The following is a 26283-nucleotide window of genomic DNA, read 5'->3' as shown; positions in this document are numbered from 1 at the left end:
GTCCATGACACTCTTTTCTCCAATGAACCACTAAAATCTGAGAGTTGTAGATTATTGAGCAAAATAGTGCAAGTTCAAGCACCAGGACTGCCAAACACACACACACACACACACACACACACACACACACACACACACACACCACACACACACACACACACACACACACACACACACACACACACACACACACATCTTATGAACACCTATACTTGAGCTGAGCTTTAAACAGTATCCTCAAATTTTAGCCTAAGTAGCTAGAATTACAAATATGAGTCCCCAATGAAACTTCTGTTACTTGGTCTTTCTTGTCTTCTTCCACCCTTCTTTTCATTTATTTCATTCTTTTTGTTTGTGTTGGGCCTGGAGCTCGAACTCATGCAAGTATTGGCCTGACTCAGGAAGCTGAAATTTGGCCATCATGGTTTGAAAGCAGCCTGGACAGGAAAATCCATGAAATTCTTATCTCCAATCAATCAACAAAAACCTATCCCCAGTGTGGCCACCACACACAAAACAGTCTCCTGGAATTTCTTGATTGGGTGTGCCTTTACATAAGATCTTATATTTCAGCCTCCTGCATTTCTAGAATTACAGACATGAATCAAGAGTCCTGGGTTCTCTACTTCCAACCATTTAATTTTCTTATTGTGATGCTGAGGCTGGATCTCTGAGCCAGGGCATTGTTTCAATTGGCTTTTCATTCAAGGCTGTTGCTTTACAACTACAACCACAGTTTTATTTCTGGTGTTTTTTGCTGGTTAGTTGCAGACTTATGCACTTCCCTGTCCAGGCTGGCTATGAACAACAACCTTCAGATTTCAGCCTTCTGACTCACTAGGATTACATATATTGACCAAAATTTCATGCATTGCTCATTTTGAAACTTTAACTGGATTTTCTCACAACATTTTTATTCTTTTTCATAATCCTGAGGCTTGAATTCAGGGCTTGAGCACTGTCCCTGAACTTCTGTTACTCAAGGTGAGAACTCTACTACTTGGGCCACAGTGCCACTTTCAGTCTTTTTTATTTATGAGATACTGAGGAAACAAACCCAGGGATTCAATCATGGTAGGCAAGCACTCTGTTACTAAGCCACATTCCCCGCCATTCTTATACCTATTTATTTGTATTTTTATTTCCTTGTGTATGCTGGTCCTGGGTCTAAAAATCAAGTGCAGGCCCAGAAGTTTTTATTCAAGATTAGAACACTAGGACACGAACCACCACATAACTTGTGGCTATTACTTTTTGTTTTCTTTTAAGTAGCTACTTACATTTGAGTCCATGAATTCTACCAGGGCTGGCTTTCAAATGTGATCCTCAGATTTTAATCTCCCAAGTGGCTACCATTAGAGGTGTGTGCCACCTATGCTTAGCTCATTTTAATCTCTGAAATTGTCTTTTTCTTATCCTACCTTCTCTACATTTATTTATTTTATACTTTGTGTGTGTGTGTGTCGGTGTATATCAAGGTCTGGATGCTGTCCCAAAAAATATTTTCTCATTTCTGCCATTGGATCCACAGTTCAATCACCAGGTTTTATTTTTCTTCCTTTTGGTGGTTAATTGGACATAAGAGTCTCATGTAAAGCCCAGCAAGACATAGGAGGCTGAAATCTGAGGATTGTAGTTGAAGCCATCCTTGGCAGGAAAGTCCATGAGACTATTTTCATCAACTAAATACCAAGACGTTGGGAGTGGTAGTGCTCCTACATGAATTCAAGCACAAGGTTGGCACACACAGATAAAAAGCCCCATAGACTTTCCTGTTTAGACTGGCTTTTAACTGGTATCTTCAGACTTCAGCCTCCTGAATAGCTAAAATTATAAGCAAGAATCACCAGTCTCAGGCTTAAATCTCAAATGGTAATTTCTTCTCTTCTTTCAGTTTTGTTTTTGGTCGACTTAGGGCTGAATTGGGAATTGTTTCCCAGGTTTTTCATGGAATTTCAGTACTTTACAACTAATATCACACCTTCATTTCCAGCTTTTACTGGGTACTTAGAGATAAAAATTTCAGTCACTGCCCTGCCCAGGCTGGCTTTGAGCTATGATCCTCAATTTCAACATTCTTAGTAGCTAGAAATACACACATAAACCAAAAACCCATGGCTAATTTTGAAATTATAATTTTCGCTTTTTCCCATATTTTATAATTTGTGGTCTTTTTTCTTTCTTTTTGTAAGTTTCTTTTTGAAAGTGAATAACTAGGAATAATCATGCACCAAAACCCATGATCATTTTGAAACTTTATGTTTCTCTTTACCCATCATTTTTAGTTTCTGCTTTTTTGTTTCTGTTTTTGTTTTTGTTTTGAAATGTGTGTCTAGGATTTCAACTTAGGGCTTAGGTGCTGTTCCAAGCTTTCTGTTTAAGACTACCACTCAACCGAATGAACCAAAGCACAGCTTGTAACTTATTTTTGGTGCAAATTAGATACATGAGTCTCATGGACTTTCCTGCCAGGGCTGGTCATGAACCGTGATCCTTAGATTTCATCCTCCTGACTACCTCATATAACATGTGTGAACAACAAATGTTTGACTCATTTCAACTACTCTCACTGACTCTTCCTTCTGTACTTCTGTTCTCCTTTTATTTCGTCTGTGTTTGTCCTGTGGCTTGAACTCAGGGTCTGGGTGCTGTCCCAGAACCATTTTCCCAGTTTTGCCAGGAGAACTACAGCTCAATTCCTGTTTTTTTTTTCTGTTTTAATGGTTAATTAGAAATGATTATCATGTAGAGCCAGACCTGATTCATGAGGATGCAATCTGAGGATCAAATTTTGTACCAGCATGGGTAGGAAAGTCCATGATATCTCCAATTATAACCACTAAAAAGCTGAGATTAGTAGAGCCTTAAGCAAAACAGTACAAGTTCAAGCAACAGGTCTCACACACAGACATACACACACATACATACACACACACACACACACACACACACACACACACACACATGTCTTATGAACTTTCCTACTTGGTCTGGCCTTTAAATATTATCCTCAGATTTTAGCTTCCTTTGTAACTAGAATTAGAGTTATTATGAGCCATCAATGATTGGCTGATTGGCTCATTGAAGCCTCGGTTATTGGTTCTTTTCTTCTTCTACCCTTCTTTACATTTATTAATTTCATTGTTTTGGGTGTGCTGCTCCTGGAGCAGGAACTCATGCAATTCCTGGACTGTTTCAGGAGGCTGTGGTCTGACCTTCATGGTTCAAAGCCATGTTGAGCAGGAAAGTCTAAAATCCTTACCTCCAATTAACTTCCAAAAACCTCGGAGTAGTACAGTACTAGCCCCAGGATGGCCCACAAACAACTGTCTTCTGGACTATCCTGCTTGGATTGGCCTTTATACTGGATTCCCATATTTCTGCCTCCTGAGGTTTTAGAATTACAGGCATGAGTCACCAGCACCAGGTTCTCTTCTTATGACTATTTTTGTGATCTTGAGGCTGGATCTCTGCGCCAGGGCACTGTTTCATAGCTTTCTCACTCAAGACTGGTGCTTTACAACTCCAATCACAGCTTCACTTCTGTTTTCTTGTTTGTTTGTTTTGCTGGTGATTTGATGATGAGACGCAATAACCCTTAGATTTTATCTATCTTTGTATCTAGGATTACACACATGAAACAAAAACTCATTCTCATTTTGAAAATTTAGTTGGATTTTCCAACACATATTTTAATTTCTATCTTTTTTATTTCCACATGTATGCTGGGCTTGGGGCTATAAATCAGAGCCTATGTATTGTCCCAGTAATTTTTTTCTCATCTATTTTTTCATTTATTTATTTTTCTTTTTATTGTGGAAATGCCATACAGAGGGTTTACAATTACATGAGCAAGGTAATGAGTACATTTCTTATCAAGCATTGTTGCCTCCCCCTTTGTTTCCCCCTTCCCATCCCTAGCCATCTTCCTACCACACCCCCATCGCCCTGACAACCACCCTCCTGAGCCAATGTTGTAAATTTGTTTTTAAACATAACATCTTGTACATCTCATTGTTGCAATGGGTCCACCTATTTTTTTTGCCCATGATGGGGCCTGAACTCTGGTCCTGGGCACTGTCCTTCAGCTCTTCAACTTGAGGCTAGAGCCCTACCATTTGTGCTACAGTGCCACTTCTGGATTTTTCTGCTTATGTGTTGCTGAGGAATTGAACCCAGGGCATCATGCATGCAAGGCAAGCACTCGACCACTGAGTCAGCTTCCCAGTTCAGTCCCACTATATTTTTAATGCTAGACCTCTAATATGTGAGCCACAGCTCAATTCGGGGCTTTGTTTTTAAACCATATTTGCCTAATTGGAGTTGAGTCCATGGACTCCCCTGCCTTGGCTGGCCTTGAACACTGATCCTCAGATGTGAGACCCTTGAGTAACTACAAGAACAAGTGTAACCTATTTCAGTTTTGCTCATTTTAACCTCTGAAATTGGTTCTCTCTTTTCTTCTTCCACCTTTCTTTTCATTTATTTATTTTATTCTTGTGTATACTGTTCCTGGAGATTGATCTAAAGGTGTTGGTAATGTCCCCGAAATCATTGACTCATTTCTGCCATTGGAGCCACACGTCAAGCTCCAGCTGTTTTCTTTCTTCTTTTGGGGGGATCATTGGACATAGCAGTCTAATGGAAATTACAGAATGATTTAAGGAGCTGAAATCTGAGGATCAAAGTTTGAAGCCAGGCTGCATAGGAAATTCCATGATACTCTTTATCTCCAATTAGCTGGTAGTGATTCCACTAATGAGACTGATAAAACTCCAGCCTAGAGTAAAGTAGAACAAGTTCAACCCCCATGACTAGCACACACAGAAAAATGGCCAATGGAATTTCCTGTTTGGGCTTACCTTTAATTGTTATTTTCTGACTTTATCCTCCTATGTAGTTAATACAACATGTGTAAGCCACCAATGATTGATTAATTTATTTTTTTAATTTTAATTTTAATTTTTGTGAACATACTGTACAGAGTGGTTACAATTACATTGGCAAGATGTCAAGCATTACAGCCTCCTCCTTTGTTTACCCTTCACATACATTCCTGGCCTCCCCCAGCCACCGCAACCAATCCCCCCTACTCCCTGTACTGAAGTTGTAAAGTTCGTTTTCGACATGACAACTTGTACTTCTCATAGTTGCAACGGGTCCACCTGTATCCTTAAACGACTTGTTTTTCCCCATCTCCTCCACAAATTATACCGACATCAAATATAGTGAAGGAAGGGGTTATACTGTGGGGGAGGGACATACAAAGCAACGAAGAAATAATCTTATAAATGCGTTAGAAACAAATGCATGAAAGAAAAAACATTAAAATACATATCTAAGGGTTCATTTTCATAACATCACATTATCTGACCTTTTCTGCTTGACTCATACATATACTAGATATTGCAAATAAGGGAAATCATGGGACCTATGTTGCTTTGGGCTTGGGTTACTTCACTTAATAAAATTTTTTCCAAGCCTTTCCATTTCCTAACAACTGGAGCAATGTCATTCTTTCTGATGGAGGCATAGAATTCCATTGTGTATATATACCACATTTTCTTGATCCATTCATCCACTGAGGGGCATCTGGGTTGGTTCCATATCTTAGCTATGATAAATAACGCTGGAATAAACATAGTTGTGCTGGTAGCTTTAGTGTGGTCTTGTTTGTAAACATTTGGGTAAATGCCCAAAAGTGGGATTGCTAGGTCATAGGGGAGCTCTATGTGAAGTCTTTTGAGGAACATCCATACTGCTATCCAAAGTGATTGAACAAGTTTACACTCCCACCAACAATGAAGTAAGTTTCCCTTCTGTCCACATCCCCTCCAGCATCTGTTGTAGTTAGAGTTCTTGATTATAGCCATTCTAACTGGGGTGAGGTGGTTTCTCAATGTTGTTTTGATTTGCATTTCTTTTATGGTTAGGGAGGTTGAGCATTTCTTCATGTGTCTATTGGCAATCCTTCTTTCTTCTTCAGAGAAGTTTCTCTTTAAATCTTTAGCCCACTTATTTATTGGGCAGTTGTTTCTTTGAGGATTTGTTGTTGGGGGATTTAATTTTTTGAGTTCCAAGTATATTTTAGATATGAGACCCTTGTCCGTTCTATGGCTAGTGAAGAACTTCTCCCAATCCGTAAGCTTTCTATAATTCTTGCTAGCTATGTCCTTTGCCATGCAGAAGCTCTGCAACTCCTTGCAATCCCATTTGTCCAACCTTTCTTTGATTTGTTGTGTTTCCGGCTCTCTATTCAGAAAATTTCGGCCTGAGCCAAGGAGATCTAGGGTTTCATCTATTCCATCCTGTAATGTTTTCAGAGTGTCTCTTTGACTCCGAGGTCTTTGATCCATTTGGAGTTGATTCTGGTGCAGGGTGATATATAAGGATCTAGCTTTAGTTTTCTACAAGCAGTTAACCTATTTTGCCAGCATCAATTACTGAAGATGCTGTCTTTCTTCCATTCTATTATTTTAGCTCCCTTATCGAAGATTAGTTGGCTATAGGTCTGTAGGTTCATTTCTGGGTTTTCAAATCTATTCCATTGGTCCTGAGGTCTGTTCTTTTGCCAGTACCAAGCTGTTTTGAATACTATGTCTTTATAGTAGAGTTTGAAATTTGGTATTGATATTCCTCCAGCAGTGTTCTTTCAGTTGAGGAGCATTTTTTATATTGGGGGTCTTTTATTGTCCCATATGAATTTTTGGATTTCCTCTTATATTTCCTTGAAGAATGACGTTGGAATTTTGATAGGTATCGCATTGAATTTGTAGATAGCCCTGGGAAGTATTGCCATTTTCAGGATTTTAATCTTTCCAGTCCAGGATCATGGGAGGTTTTGCCATTTTCTAAGTTATGTTTTGATTTCCTTTTTCAAGATTTTAAAGTTTTCATCAAAGAGTTCCTTCACTTCTTTGGTTAAGTTAATTCCTAGGTATTTTATTTTTTGTGGGGCTATTACAAATGGAGTTGCTTTCCTAATTTCAGCCACACTTTTCTCATTATTGGCGTACAGAAAAGCCATTGATTTTTGAGGGTTAATTTTATACCCTGCTACTTTGCAAAATTTTGTGATTGATTAATTTAAAAGTCTGTCACTGACTATTTCTTCTCTTCTTCTACACTTCTTTATTTCTTTTGTGCTGTTCCTGAAGCTTGAAGTCGGGGCCTTCATGTTTGTCTTTTTATATCTTTTATATAACTTGTTTCAGTTTTGTTGTTCTAATGTTTTTTTTGTTTATGTTGCTTTATATATCTTATTTTTATATTTCACAAAAGTAACTTTTAGCTTGGTACTGGTGGCTCATGCCTGTAATCCTCCTCAGGAGGCTGACATCGAGGATCACAGTTTGAAGCCAGCACAGGCAGAAAAATGTGGGAAATACTTATTACCACTACACTACCAAATATACAAGAAGTGGAGCTATGACTCAAGTAGTAAATTGTTGGCCTTGAGCAAGAGAACTCAGAGCTCTGAGTGCAAGTTCAAACCCCTGGACTGGCACAAAAATAAAACTTTCATTACCTTATATTATATTAGGATTACTGGTGTCAGAATCCAGTCCTAGTTTTAAGGACCAACTTTTGTAGCAGATGCAACTTTTGATTTTTTCCCTAGGAAATTTTATGCTTGTTTTATTCCTTGCCTTGTATTTACATTCCACTAATGGCATTCTTATTTTTTTGTTTGGAGGGACATTTCCATAATTCAGTGACATAAAAAACATGTCTTGAATTTTTCTTTATTTTAAATAGGAGGCTGAGTCTGAATCCAGCAGAGAGCGAATGATGGTTTGATTGCAGAGCTGTTAAATCTACCCCTGGATGTGGAAGGCTACGATTTGCAGTGCTTTGGTAGATGAGTCTTCATGCAGCTTCACAATAAACTTCTATGATGTCACAGTCAATTTTGCCATTACAACAGATAGGTGTCAGCCACTGATCTCACCCTTACATGGACTTTAGATACACAAAGAAGAAAAAAATAATTAGAAGAATTAACTATTAACCACAAGATCACAGCTTGATGAGCTTTCCTGACTGAATTCTGATATTACATGAGCAGGGCAGTTTCATCTACACAAGGCTACTAAGCACTAAGGACCAAGCAATGTTGTAGGCAACTGGAGAAACAGATGTGAATACAGCTGCAAGTGGCCTGCTCCATGAACCTTTCATGCTGAAGGAGAAAACCAGAAATTACAATGATAATGTCAATATTTCAGGAGGATGGTAATGTGGGGAGACAGCTTCACATTGAGGATGGGAGGAAGGCACATATGATCTAACAGCAGGGGACATCATCCATGCAATTATTGCTTTTCCATGCTGGCTCCAATCTCAATCCCAGATCTCATCCTTCTGAGTAACAAATTATAGGTATGAGGCACCTGCAGTGAGCTCTTTGATATAAATACCTATAACCAATTTTTGCTAAGTTTATTGGAAGTTTCTTGAGAGGAAGGTTCAAAATTAAATATATTATTTGTCTTAAACATTCTTTTCATTATCTTCGAATTATTTGAATATGAGCTGTCTTCCTCACTTTTGGGAAAATTTTTTTCATTGTTCAAATCCTGGGGAGGGAAGGAAAACCACAGTTACTTTGCCAAACTTGGGAAAAAAATAGTCATTTCAACTTACCAGTTTTGCCAAATAGTATGTCATGTCCTTGATGGATTTTTCATCTTCAACAATGTTAGATGAATGAAATTATAAATGGGAGAAAATCAACCACATAGTAACAATTTTATCACAATTTCAGATATAAGCTGTCCACTTTCTACTGGATAAATCATTTGCCACAAGCATTAAAAAATCTTGAATAAAAACTTGGAGATTCTTCCTCTTCCTATAAAGTTGGATTTTTGTTTTGTATTGTTTTGTTTTTGGTTGGTCATGGGGCTTGATCTTGTGGCCTGGGGGAAGTCCCTCAGCTATTCAGCTCAAGGAAAGCACTCTACCACTTGAGCCACAGCACTACTTCTATTTTTCTGGTGGTTATTTAGAGATAAGCCTCACAGAGTTTGCTGCTCAGGCTGACTTTGAACTGCAATCCTCAGATGTCAGCCTCCTGAGTAGCTAGAAATACAGACATGAGCCACCACCACCTGGCCAAAGCTGTATTTTATCAGTTTTGTTGGCTTGAATGATTACCAAGGAAAAAATAGAAACTAAAATTGTTAGCTTATGCTAAAATTTGCAATAGTTTTACCATGAATAATAATGAAATATTTAGAATTACATATTTTGAGAGTATATAACTGATTAAATTTTATTGTTTTAAAATAATAAAATATATCTCTTTTTTTATAGACCTTGAAGTCTGAGTTCAGAACTTGTAGTTGTTGGCAGGCACTCTCCTGTGCAAGCCACATCCTTCTGATCATTTTTAATCCATCATCTATTAAATAATTTGAAGCTCACAAGTCATCTTTGCTAAGATTAAGTAAAATAAGCCTAAACTCCTGCCTTTTGAGTAACAGAAGAAATCCTAAAATCTAGATGTATAGACTCAAAAAAATGAAACAACCTAAGAACAATCTTATCAATAAATAGGCAAGTGAATTGATTAGATCATTCCCCAAAACAGATATAGGTGTCTAAGGAATACATGAAAATATTCAACATCTTTAATAATCAAGGAAATGCAAAGCAGAATGCCTATTAATCCTACATATACACCTGAAGAAACGTAAGTCAGCCTTATAGTAGAGCTATATGCACACACATATTTTATAGCAGGATTCAAATAATCACATTCCAGAATCGGCCTCCACAGGCAGAAAAGTGTGTAAAACCGTTATCTCCAAATAAGAATTAAAAAGATCTGGGCGTAGAGCTGTGGACCATGTGGCAGAGTACCAGCCTTAATGGAAAAAAATCCAATCAAGAGATTAAGGACCCAGGTTCTAGCCTTAGGACTGGCAAACACAAACACACACACACACACACACACACACACACACACACACACATACACACAATGCTGCCTATATTTTTAGCTAAGTTTCTTAATACCCTAAAATTCATGTACCTATGACAGAGCTTAATATAATGGGAAAGTGATATTTATAATGAAAAACTCTTACTGAAGAACCCAGGTTTTTTTCTTGATTTGTTTCGTTTTTGTGCTCATTGGACTTGAACTCATGGCCTAAGTGCTGTCCCTGAGCGTTTTTGTTCAAGGTTGGTGCTCTACCACTTAGTTACAGTCCCACTTTTCGGGTTTGTGGTAGTTCGTTGGAGATAAAGAGTCTCAAGGACTCTGTCCTCCACACACTGATTTCAAACTGCAATTCTCAGATTTCACATTCCTGAATCTGTAGAATTAGAGGCCTGATCCACCAATGCCAGGCTAGAACCTGAGTATTTTCACCACTGCTCATTTGAAGAGTTCAAATCTTTTTACTCCAGAACACTTACTAAGCACAATTCTCTCTGGATGGCAATCAAGCAGAGGCGCCCATAGTTCACACCTGTAAATCCTAGCTACTGAAAAGTCTGAGATCCCAGGATAATGTTCAAAGCTAGTCCAGACAGGAAAATCTGGGAGAATTTTAGTCCCAATTAACCACAAAAATGCAATATGTTGAGCTGTGGCTCAAGCAGTAGAGCTCTACCTTAATCAAATATCTCAGATTCACTTCAGACCCTGAGTTCAAGGCCCAAGACCAGTGCACATGCGCAGACACATGCACAATTTTATAACATAGTTCTTAAACCTAGCATGGTGCCATCTTAATCCCTTAATGTCATGCTTTGCTATGAGAATTGGAAAAGTCTAACCTCTGGCATGGGCTGCAGTCCATGATGGTAAACAGCATCTGGAGAGAGTAATTACTTCAGAGCTAATCAGACTGACCTAGACTGGAAGTACGAGTTAGGTGGTGCAGACACATGGCCCCTACTCCCCTATTCACCTAGACCAAAAGCAGGAGTATGGTAACACAGGCACACAACCCCCACTCACTCAGACCTGAAGCAGGAGTGAGGAAACATAGGTACATGGCCCCCACTCACCCAGAAATGAAGCGGGAGTGAGGTGAAAAGGGCATTAGCCCAGACTCATCCAGCCAGGAAGCAGCAGTGAGGTGGTGCAAGCACATGGCTCCTATCCACCCAGACCAGAATCAGCAGTGAGGTGACACAGGCACCATGATCCCTACTCCCCTACTCATGCACACCAGAAGCAGGAGTGTGGTGACACAAGCACACTACCCCCCACTCACCTAGACTGGAAGTAGGAGTGAGGTGACACGGGCACGGGCCCCCAAGCAGCCAGACCAGAAGTGAGAGTGAGGTGGTACAGGCACACGGCACCTACCCACCCAGACCAGAATCAGGAGTGAAGTGACACAGGCATGCAGCTCCAACTTATCCAGCCAGGAAACAGAAGTGAGGTGATGGTCTCATAACATACCATAAGAGCCTAGCATTCTATGGTGGCCCCCTTCTCTCTCGGCCTTTGTGAAGGGTGGCTGGGTTTCATGATGCACTCCAGAGGTCAAGGGGCTGGAGCTAAGGATGCTGCTGCCATCCCCAAACTGGTACTGCACCTGCTGTAGCTATGGTAGCAAACTTAATTAGTTCTAATTCACAGAACATATACTATGAACTATGAGTTTCTTCAGGTACTGTGTGCCACTTGCTAGTCACTTAATATTATAGTTGCCAATGTCTAAGTGCTCACTGACCTGTAAATATGCTGGAATGGAAATCCTACTATCACTGCTGTCTTCTCATTTCTAGGAATGATGATTTTGAAATGGCTCTTCTGGAGAGAAGAAGAGGGGACATAGACCCAACTATTCAATAGTGCCTTTGGGTGACACTTTATTGGCCCAAGAATGAGTCGACACAACTGGTATCCAGGTGTTTTGGGTTAGTCTTTTGGGTCATGCTTTCTGTTTGGCCTTGGAGAGTCTTAAGCTTCTCATTGTAGACACGGAAGATGGGAAAGTAACTGCCAAGGCTTATATATTCAGGAGCCATTTACTTTCTGCCCTTCTGAGATGGCATCTTACTACATAGCCAAAATGGTCTTGAACTTACCAGGCTTCTGCTTAAGCCTCCCAAGTGATGGAATTACAGGCTTACCATACCACACCCAACTTTGTGTCATGGGCCATTTGAAATAGAAAATTCATGACATTTGTGCTGTATCTACTAACAAACCTGTGCAAAGATCAAATAACTTACAACCCAGTTGTTAAGAATATAGACTCAGATTCAACTGAATTTCAAATTCAATTTTGGTTATTTACCTGCTTTTGGTTAAAGAGGAAGACACTTTATCACTGAGCTTTATTCACTTGTACAAAAATGTGGATGGAGCCATGGACAGATGGCTCATGCCTATAATCTTACTCAGGAAGTTGAGATGGAAAGATTATGTTTTAAACCCAGCCCGGGCAGAAAAGTCCCTATGAGATACTTAGGTCCAGTGAATCACTCAAAAACCGGAAGTGGGGGGCTAAGAAGTTGGCTCAGTGGTAGAGTGCTTGCTTTGCAAGCATGAGGCCCTGAGTTCAATTCCTCAGCACCACATAAGCAGAAAAAGCTGGAAGTGGTGCTAAGGCTCAATTGGTAGAGTGCTAGCTATAAGCTGAAGAGCTGAGAGACAGCGCCCAGACCCAGATAGATATCAGGCCCCATGAACAATAACAACAAAAAATCAACACAGAAGTGGGGTTGTGGCTCAAGTGGTAGAGTGCTAGAAAATGGATCAGGGACTGTACCCAGACCCTGAGTTCAAGTACCACAATGAACAAAAAAAATATGTGATTGGATAGTGGTATTTTCCATCTCCTAGGTTTATGATTATTCAATAATCAGAATTTATTGAGCATTTCCTATGGAAAAGAGGTATTTTTCCTCACCAGCAAGTGATTTATGATGCTGCAGAGCATGCAATGGAAACCCTCTACTTCAGTGGAGAATTGAATGTGAATTTTGTGGGGTCCTATTAGAATAGCAGGTCAGGAGCAAAACTGATAAGGATTCAAGCTCTCTGTTAAACCATACTGTAGCCATTTTGATTTTTGTTAAAGGAATAATTGATTTAGACATTGGTGGCTCATGCCTATAATCCTCACAGCTTAGGAGTCTGAGATCTGAGAAGCATGATTTCAGGCCAGCCCAAGCAGGAAAGTCCATGAGACTTGTCTCCAATTAATCAGTGATAAACCCAGAAAAAGAGGTATGGCTTAATAGAGTATTATTCCTAAGGAAAAAGCTCTATTTAAGCTGCCCTAACCCTTCAAGTCCTATGTTGGGACATTACCACCTACAATGCTGCTGGGCCATGCCTTCTCTTTTATGTGTACCTACAGCCAATAGACTGTTTAGCCCTCGACTTTGGTGGTGGCGTGATTCGTGTATGGAATATACTGCCCAGAAAAAAACAACTATGATATAAGCAATGTTTGACAAGGTGTTAAATCCAAAGTTGTAATGGTAAGGATGTTTTCTGTTTAACTTTATTCTTTAGTTAATTGCTTTTAAAAGTTTGGGCTGGGAAGGTAGCTCAGTGGTAGAGTGCTTGCCTTGCATGCCTGAGGCCCTGGGTTCAATTCCTCAGCACCACATAAGCAAAAAGAAAAAATCCAGAAGTGGTGCTGTGGCTCAAGTGGTAGAGAGCACTAGACTTGAGCTGAAGAGCTGAGGGACAGCACCCAGGCCCAGAGCTCAGGCCCCACAACCGGACCCAAAAAAAGAAAAAATAAAATAAAATAAAAGTTTATCTTCTTATTTGATTTACTCCAGGAAATCAAAAGTTAATATTTGGGACTTTTGGTGAAATTTGAAACTAGGCAAGTAAGAGCACCCATTGTCCCCAAATTCATCATTTGAAATTATTAAAATTTTATTCATATGTTTTAGTCGTCAGAAATTTGAGCCAAGCATGGGAGCTCACATTTGTAATGCTATCTGCTGTGTGTTGACTAATGCAGAGAGGACTATGATTTGATGCTAGCCCAGGCAAAACATTCACAATATTGGATCTCAATCAATATCTGAAACCAATGCATTGTGCTTTTTATTTCATCTACTCAGAAAGGGTAAAAAGAAGGATTGTGGTCCATGATGGCCTGGTCATAAACATAAAACCATACCACAAAAATGTCTCAAGCAGAGCTGGGTGCAGGTGACTCATGCCTGTAGTCTTAGCTACTCAGGAGGCTGAGATCTGTAGATCACAGTTCAAAGCCATCCCAGGCAGGAAAGTCCGTGAGACTCATCTCCAATAAACAATTAGAAAACCAGAAGTGGTGCTGTGGCTCAAGCAGTAAAGCATTAGCCTTGAGCTGAAGAGCTCAGGGACAGCACCCAGGCACAGAGTTTAAGACACATGACCAACAAAAACAAAAATGACTAATGCAAAAAAAGCAGGTGTATGGCTGAACTGGTAGAGCACCTACCTAAAGTACATGAGGCCCTGAGTTTAAGTTCTAGGATAAAACCGAGGGAAGGATGTGAACATATGGAAGGAAGAAAAGAAGGAAGGGAGGAATTATTCTGTATATTGTACTTGTCTAGTTATTTCATTAAGGTAGCTTCTCATTCCTTTTTCTTTTTTTTCTGTCAGTTGTGGGGCTTGAACTCAGGTCCTGGATCTTGCCCCTGAACTTTTGTGCTCAAAGCTAGTGCTCTACCACTTTGAGTTACATGGTCACTTATGGGTTTCAGTGGTTAAATGAAAATAAGAATCTCATAGATTTTCCTGACCAAGCTGGTGTTGAACCTTGATCCTTAGATCTCAGCCTTCTGACTAACTAGACTTACAGGTATGAGCCACTGGCTCTGGGCACTCACTTGTTTTCTTTCTTTCTATTTTTTATCAGTCATGGGACTTGAACTCTCGGTGCTGTCCCTGAGCTCTTCAACTGAAGTGAAGCACTCCACCAGAGTCCACTTCTAGTTTTCTGATTGCTAATTGGAGATAAGAATCTCATTAGCGATGTTCAGAGGCAGATGGCAAAGGAGAAGCTGGAGGCTAAACAAGCTCCAGCATAGAAAGCAGTTTTAGTGTTCCAAAACACTGTTTAGTGAACAGTCCTAGGCTACAGAATCACCCCAAGTGTGCCATCAGGTACAGAGAGTTTGGCCAGAGAGGGAAAATCCACACAAGGAGGCAAAACTGAGCTCTTGCCGGTAGCCAAGGCTGCAACGGATGTGGCGGCAGTGACAGTGGCCGTAGTGGCCATACCTATAACAGAGAGAAACAGCACCAGACACAGAGGGTGAGCAGATTCTACTCATCACCAGCAAGAACTGACAAAGAGCAGATATCTTCATCCTGCAGATCACACACCAGAGACAACTCAGGAAACAACACTCTGGAATGAGTATAAACCTGACATCCTCACTCCTTCTCAGGGAGCAGAGGAGGGAAAGCCATCCCTCCCCAACCACCAGAGATCTCCATCTTCCATACTGACAAAGGCCCCTCTGAGCAACTAGCTACAACTCAGGCCTTGGAAGAAAAGAAAAGAGTCATTTAGCAGGTCACAAGAACCTGACCTAACCTGCCAGGCTCAGCTCCACCCAGGGGAAAATCACCCAGCCCAGACAGAGGAAGATCCGCCTCCCACCTTAGGAGAGACTTTCTTCACTGTGTAAACAGAACCAGAGGCTGCCCCTCCCTACAGCAGCCTAGAAAATCAACTAAAATTCAGTAAACACAAACCCTGAGAATGGATCCAGGCTGGGCTCTTGGAGTGTCTCTGGAGCTAGCCCCTCAGGGAAAAGCTAGTTTGCTGAAAAACCTCAACCCTACCCAGAACCTATCCTCATCACAGCATCTCGAAACTAGAGGAAACAGCCATCTCCCTGTTTTGTAATACTCAAAGCAGATCTCCCTCCCATTGAACTAGCCTGGAAAGAGGATCACAAAATCCTGGGTAAATCACAGCATTTTTCTGCCTGCTCAAACAAACTGACTTAAGAATCCAATCAAGCCACAGGAAAACCAAACACCACAAGCAGACCTGAGACTGCACCAAGAGACTGGTTATGGACACAGTGGAGATAAAGGATCTTCTCATCCCCTCTCCAAAAAATAACTCTTTTTGTACCTTTTTAAAAATTGTTTTCTATTAATCTTTCTTTTCCTCTCATAATTTTTATTTTAGGTGTATGTGTGTGTGTGCTTTTTTTTATATCTTCTGATCTTTTGGTACTTTTTTATTTTCTGTTTTTTACTCTTTCTTTCTTTTTTGAGTGACTTAATTGATATTCTGCTCATCCCCATATATATACCCATCATCAATTATTAGACCTTATACCCCATGGTATATACACTTAATCCAGAAATTTATTACTCAATTCATAAGCTCTTAGGCATAATTCTTTAGTAGCAATATTATATCTTTATACCTATATAATTTCCTGTTTGTCTGTTTGTTTTTTGCTGGGCATGGGGCCTGAACTCTGGGCCTGGGCACTGTCCCTCAGCTCTTCACCTCAAGACTAGTGCTCTACCACTTTGAGCCACAGCGCTACTTCCAGCTTTTTCTGCTTATGTGATGCTGAGGAATCGAACCCAGAGCCTCATGCATGCAAGGCAAGCACTCTACCACTGAGCCACTTTCCCAGCCTTAATTTTTTAATAAATAATTTTAAGCACTTTTATTTTTTAGTTTTTCATGTCTCCTATCCCTCACCTCCTCTGATTCTATCCTTCTCTCAATACCATTTCTTTAAACTTACATAATTTTTAAGTGTTTCACTGTTTAAATTTAAATTTTTATTTCCATTTTTCTTCTTTTCTTTTAAATCATTCTCCTATCATTCTGTCTAATCTATTTCTCTCTCTCTGGGATAAGAACTTGGTTAAATTCACTCTCCTTTTACCTCTCCATAGCCCTCTAATCAGTGGTATTGCTCTGAGGAATTACTGTCAATGTTGCCACAGTGCCTAGTCCAAGGCCTCTCACAAAGGCTCCTAAACCAACCTGGCTGAGCCTCTGTGTGAGTTAACATCATTGAACAACTGCGTTCCATGGTTTGTGAGACATTCGCTTCTGTGATCATATGCACATGAGGGCCCAAGAAGAGAGTTCCCTGGAAGGAATGTCCTAAAATGCAAAACATCTACTAGGGCAATGGAAACCCATGGTTGGGCATGCTTAATTTTTTAACCTGTGCACTGAACTAACAGGAACACATTAAGACACACTAAGAAACCCTGATGTAAAGGATCAGAAGGGCTGAGGGGAAGGGAGCCGCATGCTCAGGAATATAAATGGAGCTTACAAACCATTGCAGGCTCTGACTTTCTATGTTGAAGTTAAGATTAACAGGCAGCCCAAGTTTCTAAGAACTCATTGTCTAAGCTATATGCCTCTTTCAGAACTTCTTTCCCTCCTCTTGTGTTTTGAGAACAACAGTTAGTACTGTGTTTCTGTCTCCTAGGGGCAATTTTTCTCTTCACACAATGCTTAAAGTAGATAATAGGAAGCTGAAGTTCCCAATACTGAGCACAAAGTAATCATGGGTGTTTCCTAACAACCTCCACTGAATGGAAAAATTTGAACAATTTTCCCAAGGCAGGTATTGTCCAGTACAGTAGTTACCACCTATAACCCTTGTTATTAGGATGGTTGTGATCTACTAGAACAATGAACTTGAAACTGGGCCAAGACGAGACAACTTATTGTTCCTAGAAACGGGGGAAGACAACTAGGAGAATGTTTCTCTGGCACAGACATGGATATAATTACAACAAAGTTCTAAATTGTGGCTCATCAGCAAAGACTATCAAGTCATATCTCAATAAAGGTAATAACTAAACATAAAAATTAAAAAAACTATTTGGGTTTCAGTACTAACATCTTTTTAAAGGTGTGTGTGTGGTGTCTCAGATTTTTGTATGGGCAGCATTGGCTCTTAAAAATCATCCTATTGGCACTATCTTTAGGTTTCCCATTCAAGTCTGGTGGCATTCTAGCTGTACCACTTGAATCACACAATTTCTTGACTTCTGCTGGTTAACGAGATAAACATGTAAGGTATATGTCAACCTTGGTTGGTTTCAAATTATGATCTTCAGATCTCACTCTCTGGAGTAGGTAAGGCTATAGGAGTGAGCCACTATGCTCAGCCCAGTATTTCCAGTAAGTTACTTAATCTTTCTGAATCTCTGCTTCTTCTTGTGTGGAAAGTGAACAGAATTATTTTGTGGATCTTAGAATCTGGTGGGAGTTATGACTGGGAATAGGAAGTATAAGTGTTCGGGATGTGCAGACAGAGCCTGACAATCTCATAAAACTACTGATATTTATATTGAAATGAATTAAAGGAATTGGAAACGATGGATTTTTCTTTTTTTGTTTATCCATTTCTGGGCAGTGAGGGAGCCACAGAAATTCAAGGAGAACGAGGAAACAAATGCAGCAGTGATACACTGTAGAAATTATGTTGACAATCAACTATACCACTTGTGGGCAGGGAAAGGAGGGAAAAACAGAGAGAGAGCAAAGAAGTGATGAGATTATGGAACATGAAATGAACTCATTATCTAAATTACAAAATGGTGACCCGCATGTCCACTACATTAACAATAAAAATTTTTAAAAGTCCAGGTTGATGATTCTCTCCTCCAGTTTTAGTTAGAGACCCTTGAGATACAGGCCCACCTATAGAGTTTTCAAAGGTCAATTGATATGATAATTAATATAGAGCCAAAATCTCTTAACAAATGTTATAAAAAGTATTTCATTCATAGTACTTCTTTCTGTTTGAATGGAGATTCTATATGTTATTAGCAGAGCTATATTTTTTACTTTTTGTTTTCAATATTTGTCAACTGTTGAAATCCTTCTTGAAGCTTTGGGACAGAGGTCTGCTATATCTTGGCACCCTGCCCCTAACTAAAATAGTAATCAACCTTTGAAATTAATTTACTTGTGTATGAGTTCGTTTTATTTTTTTATTCATTTATATATTTATTTGTTTATTTATTTATTTTTGTCGCTGGTGGTGAACTCTGGGCCTGGTCGCTGCCCTCAGCTCTTCAGCTCAAGACTAGTACTGTACCACTCAAGCCACAGTACCACTTCTGGCTTTTTCTGCTTACCTGGTGAGGAGGAATCAAACCCAGGGCCTCATGCATGCAAGGTAATCTGTCTACCACTGATCTACCTTCTCAGCACCTATGAGGGGTATTTTTGTGCACGGGTCTATCAAGGAAATTTATTCAGCAAATGTATTCATTTGCCACTAGACATTAATTATGAATTATCTGATAGTTAAAGGATAAATTGTTAGCATTTTTACTAGGAATTGTTTGTCTTCCCATGCTAAAAACATGGAGGAGGGTATTTTAAACTAAAACTACAAAAGAAATTTAAGATCTTTGTGCTAACAAATGTGTGCAGTTATTACATTAAACAGAAAATTCAAACTTCATGAATACAGAGCTCAAACTTCTTATACTACTTATTTCAAAATGTAAATTAAAGGGAAAATCAGACAGGGGATAAAATTTATATTGTATGTTAATTTTTAAAGAGGAAAATAAGATCCTAGCTGGCAGATTAAAGGCAAAGCAATATCAGAGCCCTATCTGATCAATAAGAAATAAGAAGCTTATTTGAAAAAAAAAAAACTGCAAAGTGCACATCCGGCAAAGGCAAGCAGTCAGAGCCTACCACAAACACAGAAATACCATATATCTCAGAAAAAGGAAACAAGTTCAGACCAGTGCTCATCCTTATCCCTGATTTCAATAATACATATACACCCCCTACACACACACACACACACACACACACACACACAATGAATGTATGCAACAGCTCAACCTACTCACATAGACTCAACATGAATCAAAGATCTTCCTGTAATATTTGAAACTTTAAGTTTCAAGTCATGTAAATAATTGATAATAGATGCATAAATAATTATTTTCCGAATAGTGCTCTGCTATGAAAATGAGAATTCATGATGATTATAACTACTTAAAACATCTCTGAATCTCAAAAAAAACTAAACAATACACAATCGGAATTTTGGGACTGCATTTCTACCAGCTATTCTGCAAAGGCTTAATAAGAAGATACTTATGAGATTTTGTGTACCAAAAATTAAATACTAAATTCAATTAATACCTGAGTAAGTGAAGAGAAGATGATCAGAGAGACCTATGCTGCCTCCCGTTCTCAGCCAGCTGTACACTGTGGCATCTTTGCTGCTGCTGGGCCTTAGTTGTCTTCTCCAGTGCAGTGGCCACACTGGGGTTGGATTGGGCATGGTAGGGAGATGAGTGTAGGCCACATGGGAGGCCACACTGGGGTTGGGGTTTGGTGCAGTGTGGAGGGGAGAGGAGGCCTTGGCAGAAGCTGGTGAAGCGAGGAAAGAGGCAGGAAGCCAGAGGCTCAGAAAGCAGCGTGCCCAAAGGCTGCCTGATTGTGGAGAGTGTCTGTGAGGAGGGGTTGTTGGGGCGGATCCCATGGGGCCTGGTGGCCTGGTGAGAAGAGGAAGGAGTCTCAAGTACTGCAAAGGAGGACAATGAAAATTAAGATCACAGTGGCTGAACAATTTCAACAACAAAGGTGGGGACATGGAGGTAAACTCTGGGGATGGAGAGGACGGCAGCACTGGGCCAGTGGCGTTCAATCCTTTCTGGACACACCTGGAAGTGTGTGAGGACTGGCTCCACCACAGCTTTGGCCTCACTTGACTTGAACGGGCACCCGGAATGGTCACCTCAGCCTCAGCCTGCCCCAGAGAGCCAGACTGGCATAGATGCTGAAGACCAGGCAGTGGCTGGGAGGCTATGCGCAACAGGGTGGAGGAAGCATGGCTGGTGGGTGCAGCTCCAGCCCAGCCAGGTCCAGGGCCACCGGGGAAGTTCGGACTGTAGATCTAGAACAGGCAGTGTGCCCCAGACCAGTGGGACTTCCAGGGACTTGCGTGGTGGCCAACACGTGCATGTTGGGAACTTCATAAGCATGGCCCAGGCATCTCCACGGAAAGGTGCATTCATTCCTGTGCCTCTCCTGTCTTCTGGACTCTCGCTGTCCTCCTGCTTCCTGCTGATGTACCAGGACACAGACCCCTCCAAAGGCCAGCAGAGAGCCGTTGCCAATGTAAATGCAGGAGGGTCGTTTATTATGGCTCGAGCTGGACTCACAAATCTTCCCTGACACAGCAGGTCAGAAATTGTGAGCCCCAATCTCTTGTTCAGCATGGTTTTTTTATTGTGTATGAAGCAGGTGGAAGGATCATTACAACACTGATTTTGTGATAGGTCGGTGGTTCGGAGTAAATCTAGTCTTAAGTTTATTGGTTGGGGAATGATCATTTCCAGTAAGGGCAGGGACTTTCTAACTTAGCAGTTACAGGATAGGTTAAATCATACATAGCAAGCATATTATAAGTTGGGGTAGGTGGGGCCAATCACAGGAATGATGAGGGCGCTATTCCTGGATTATTTCCCGACCTACATTGCTTCCTGATAGAGTTGGGAGATAATCGGTCACGGCAGTCTGAGATTCCTGGACAGATCAGGGCTGTCTGATTTCTTAGTTATTTTTACTGTTACATTTTCTTAGAACATGAACTGACACTCTTTTTCCAGTAGCAGATATTTTCCTTAGAGTTTCTGAAATCACTGCCAACTTATTTGTCCTCTCACTGACACGTCCAACTACAGGAGTCAACTTCTCCACGCTGATGACAGGCCATCTCAGAGGTATTCACAGGGCTGTTTCCTCTCTCCATCTCAGGCCTTTCTACTGAAAGAACATCCTTACTAAAAACTTTTTAGTTGTTTCTAGTGAGGAAGAAAAGTAAGGCCTAGTTGCAGCCATGGAACCAAGAATTGAGGACCATGGCTAGAGCAAAACGCCCTGAGAAAAGATGGATTCATTTTTGTCAAAGACATAAGTCTCTATGGGAACTCTCATTCTAACTGATTTTCTTCCCAGTAATATATTCACAGAATATGTAGACTATGTAATGAATGAACAATGACATATGCATAATATTTGCGAATATGGAGGGAATTAAGAAAAAACTGCAATGGCCAGAAGTAACTGGTTCCTTGAAAGAGAGCTGGTAGGTTCTTTGTTTGGCCTCTAAGCCTTTTAGCACAGTATTTTGTATTGCATTCAAACATATGAAGTTCTTAAAATGTAAAATCAGGACAAATAGTTAAAAATAAGGAAATTTTCCTAATAAAGTATTACAAACTGCATCTTTCAATTCAGAAGTACTTAACTTGAAATTTTTCTCACGTTAAATTGCCTTTTGTTCTACCTAAGAGTTGATATTCGAAAATTCCTAAAGAGAATTTTTTTTTCTTTTCTTCCTTTTTAAGGAACCATAGTGAGGTCCATCTGTTTCTGCTGTGAGCTCTTTCTTCCACTTACTGCCCAGTTGCTGTCAATACTCATCCCCATACGAGACAAGCACCTCACATCCTGCCTTGATGATATGACAGGTTTGGTAGAAGACCTACCTGTCGTACAGAAAGGCCCTCGGATTCTGATTCTCAGCTTACCTGCCACAGTTCATATACCTAAAGTTGAAGCAGGCACAGGAAGGAAACATAAGAGGGTAAGTTTCTGCTCCCTTTGGATCTACTCCTAATACTCATCCACTCCAGAACTCTAAGTGCACTGTTTTCAAAGCCCAGTTCCAGACTTCTCTTAATCCTTATTTGTCAAAAATAGATTGATTTCCAGATTCTCTAAATTGAGTTAAAGTTTATGTCATAGATTTGGTTGGGGACGTGTACTCTGTTTCTAGATTAGCACACATCATTTGACATTTGGCCCAAGTAATTTTCCTTAGATTGGACTCACTCATGCACCTGTCGCCACTATGTTCCCATAGAAATTCAGAGAACCCTTTGTCTTATAAAGACAATAGAGGGAAATTTGTTTATTCATGATGTCGTTTCATGATAAGACAATGGTTCCCCATGGCACAGGGCTGCAGGACATATCACAGACCCACTGCTTTCTGAACCTCACCACTGCTCCAACTCTACTTCTACGTGTTTGAGTGTACCCTAATAGACTAAAGTTCTTTCCTGTAGGTTGTTAGGGCACTATGTAATTTGCAAAAACTAGGAAGAAAAATTATAGTTAAATACTCCTACAATGAAATTGTCATTTCTGTCTCCACATGTGTTTCGCAATTACTCAGGGAATATGATTTATTCAACTACTGAGGGTAATTCTTTGACTCGTATACAGTATGTGCTTTATAGATGCAGGATCTATGAATGAAGTTAGGCCCTTTGCTTTTTCTTCTGATGTCTTAATTTTGTCTCTCATGGAAATCTTTATTTTGATACAGTACACATATATATGCATACATACATGCATACATACATACATACATAGCAGAGCTAATGATTGAACTCAGTAACTAAACTTAACTCTTGCAATACAATACTCCACCACTTGAACCACTAGCCCTTTTTGTGTTGTTTATTTTTGAGGTATTTTTTGTCTGTCCAGGGGCTTAAACTCTGTGCCTGAATGTCCTTCAGCTCTTCAACTCAAGGCAAGCGCTCTACCACTTGAGCCACAGCGCCGCTTTTGATTTTCTGGTGGATTATTGAAGATAAGAGTTTCACAGCCTTTCTTCCATGGGCTGGATTTGAACCATGATACTCATATCTGAGCTTTCTGAGTAGCTACTTCCAGGTTTGAGCCACCAATGCGCAGTTTATTTTTGAGGTATTATTTCCCCTGCTGTCCTGGGTTGCCATCCTGCTTGTGCTGGCCTGGGTTGCCATCCTGCTTGTGCTTGCCTGGGTTGCTGGAGATACTTCACTTTATCCAGCCATTGTACTTCCACTGTAGCTGGGATAACAAATGTGCACCAACGTGCTCAGCCATTGGAAGTAATTGGGGTCTTATAATCTTTTATGCTAGGACTGGCATCAGACTGAGATCTCATCATCTCTATCTCAAAAGTCCAAATTAAAGGTTGAGCTATGGAACCCAGCTATACTATTCATATTTTTATTTCTTTTCCCTCAAATATTCATAATTTTGAAAGCACCAAGTACAGCAAAAGAAAAATGGAGATATGGGAATCCATTGAGAAAGGTGTGATGATCACAGTGCAAGTCTTGTGAGGAGAATATCTTCTTAGGAACCATGAAAATGACTGCTGGACTCACTCCAGATGGCCGGGGATTTATCTTTTGCATCTACACATAGCGGTTTCTCCTTTTTGTGATCTGAGTTTCAGAAAGACAAGCTAAAGGCTTTTGAGTAATAATCAGCAAAATCACATTACTTGAGTCCAGTGATGCTCTTTGAGCCTGCATGGATTCAGCAGTTGTGAACACATAGGATGCCGTCTACACATCTGAGGGGATTTATCATAGTCCTAAATGAGGCTCCTTAAGCATGGATGCACTTTGCCTCTAACACACTCTGTTTATATGCACTATACTTTGATCCTAAATCAGAATGTCCATGTTTATGCAGATTCCACAAACACATACAACTATTTTGTCCATGTCCTAGCAATGTTTCATTGGAGGCACAGCGGGACACATGGAGTTAGAGAAAGTGGGGAAAGGGAGGGCATTTCTTACCATCCAGGAGTACCTATTGTCTGCATCTTCATCTTCTATGATCTAGCCCTCATAGGGGCTAAACTGCAAACCCAATGGCAGATCAGATTCCTCATTCCATACTCTAAGCCCAGCCTCAGGAATACTGTACTGACGAATTCTCAGCCCAGTGGGCAGACTGAGGACTGAATGGTCATAATGCCCCTTGTCCACCACATTGTCTCTTACAAATATAGGTGGCCCATGAACAGTGTAGCTGTTGATGAAGAAGTTCTGACACTGCTCACAATCTCAGACAAGAGCAGCAAAAATTAGTAAAGAAATATGTACATTCAGGGGCTTGGAAGGTGGCTCAGTGGTAGAGCACATGCCTTGCATGCCAGAGGCCCTGCGTTCGATTCCTCAGCACCACATAAGAAAAAAGAAAAAAAGCTGGAAGTGGTGCTGTGGCTCAAGTGGTAGAGCGCTAGCCTTGAGCTGAAGAGCTGAGGGACAGTGCCCAGGCCCAGAGTTCAGGCCCCATGACCAGACCCCCAAAAAATAAAGAAATATGTACATTCTCAGATTTAACAATCATGAGAAAGAGCACAGAATGCATATCATTGTCACTTAGTTCTTCATGTGAAGTTACTAGAGTAAACTAGTAATTGGGGGCCGAATGACCTGATGAATTATTATAAAAGCACATTTGCCTTCTGTTTGACCAAGCACAGAGGGTTACTTACACAGGTAATCATCATCCTGGGGTTTACGGATATCTCCATAAGCATAACTCTTTCTTTCCTGTAGGCTGTATATGCTCATTTTTACCTCCTTTTTCCTACATCCATGTTAAAAATCAATGGTTAGTTAAGTTGGGGATCAACAATGTTTGTCCCTATTTCTTCAGAAAAGTAAAATCTCTTACTACCAAATTATCATCTATTCTTCTCACATACTCTGGTCCCCCATTAACCTTTGACTCAGAGATACAAAGACTTCACTTTAACATTAACTACAGGTTTCTAATTCAATTTTAAGTTTTGACCATTCCCATTTTCAGGTTTAATTTCTACTTCATTAAATTTCTTATAAAGTGGTCATTGATGAATTTATTCATTCAGAATATTTGTTGAGGTTATGTTAAGTATTGAGCAAAGACCTGGACATACAGGATTGAAAATGTGTGGTCACAGATTTATTAGACACTTTGCGTGTATCTATTATTTTACCTTTTACTTATCGTTTTCAGACAACATGCAGGCTGTACATATTTTTCTTGCCAGTCCTGGGGCTTGAACTCATGGCCTGGGCACTCTCCCTGTGCTTCTTTTGCTCAAGGCTAGCACTCAACAACTTGAGCCACATTGCCACCTCTGGCCTTTTCTGTTCATGTGGTTCTAAGGAATAGAACCAAGGGCTTCATTCATACAAGACACATACGCTACAACAAGCCACATTCCCAGTGCAGTCTGTGCATCTTTATCCATGTTCTTCAGATTAACATTCAGAAGTTCAGGGAGATTGTAAAATGTGTCATGGCGTAAGTGCCTCCATGTGGATAGTAACCCAAGTGTGTAACTTCATTGTCAAATTCTTATGTGCTGCTCATTGGAAACCTAATTACTAGTTCCACAGCTTAGTTCAGCCTATGTTTGAACTTTCCAAAGTCCACCTCACATAGTCAGATTACCCTCATCAACCTTGCTAGAATTTCCAAAATTAGTAAATTTCCCAAGTTATTTTCTCTT

General features: G+C 40.3%; 1 pseudogene; it reads right to left on the bottom strand.

Moving 5' to 3' along the window:
- Window positions 1–10921: 10921 nt before the first annotated feature.
- LOC122100643 lies at window positions 10922–25791 on the bottom strand (annotated as a pseudogene).
- Between the last annotated feature and the right edge of the window lie 492 nt (window positions 25792–26283).

This window comes from Dipodomys spectabilis, unplaced genomic scaffold (assembly GCF_019054845.1).
Source record: "Dipodomys spectabilis isolate Male_0828 unplaced genomic scaffold, ASM1905484v1 ptg000592l, whole genome shotgun sequence".
NCBI classification, from domain to species: Eukaryota; Metazoa; Chordata; class Mammalia; order Rodentia; family Heteromyidae; genus Dipodomys; species Dipodomys spectabilis.
Note: the sequence above shows the minus strand (reverse complement) of the source record. Positions and strands in the feature narration are given on the sequence as shown.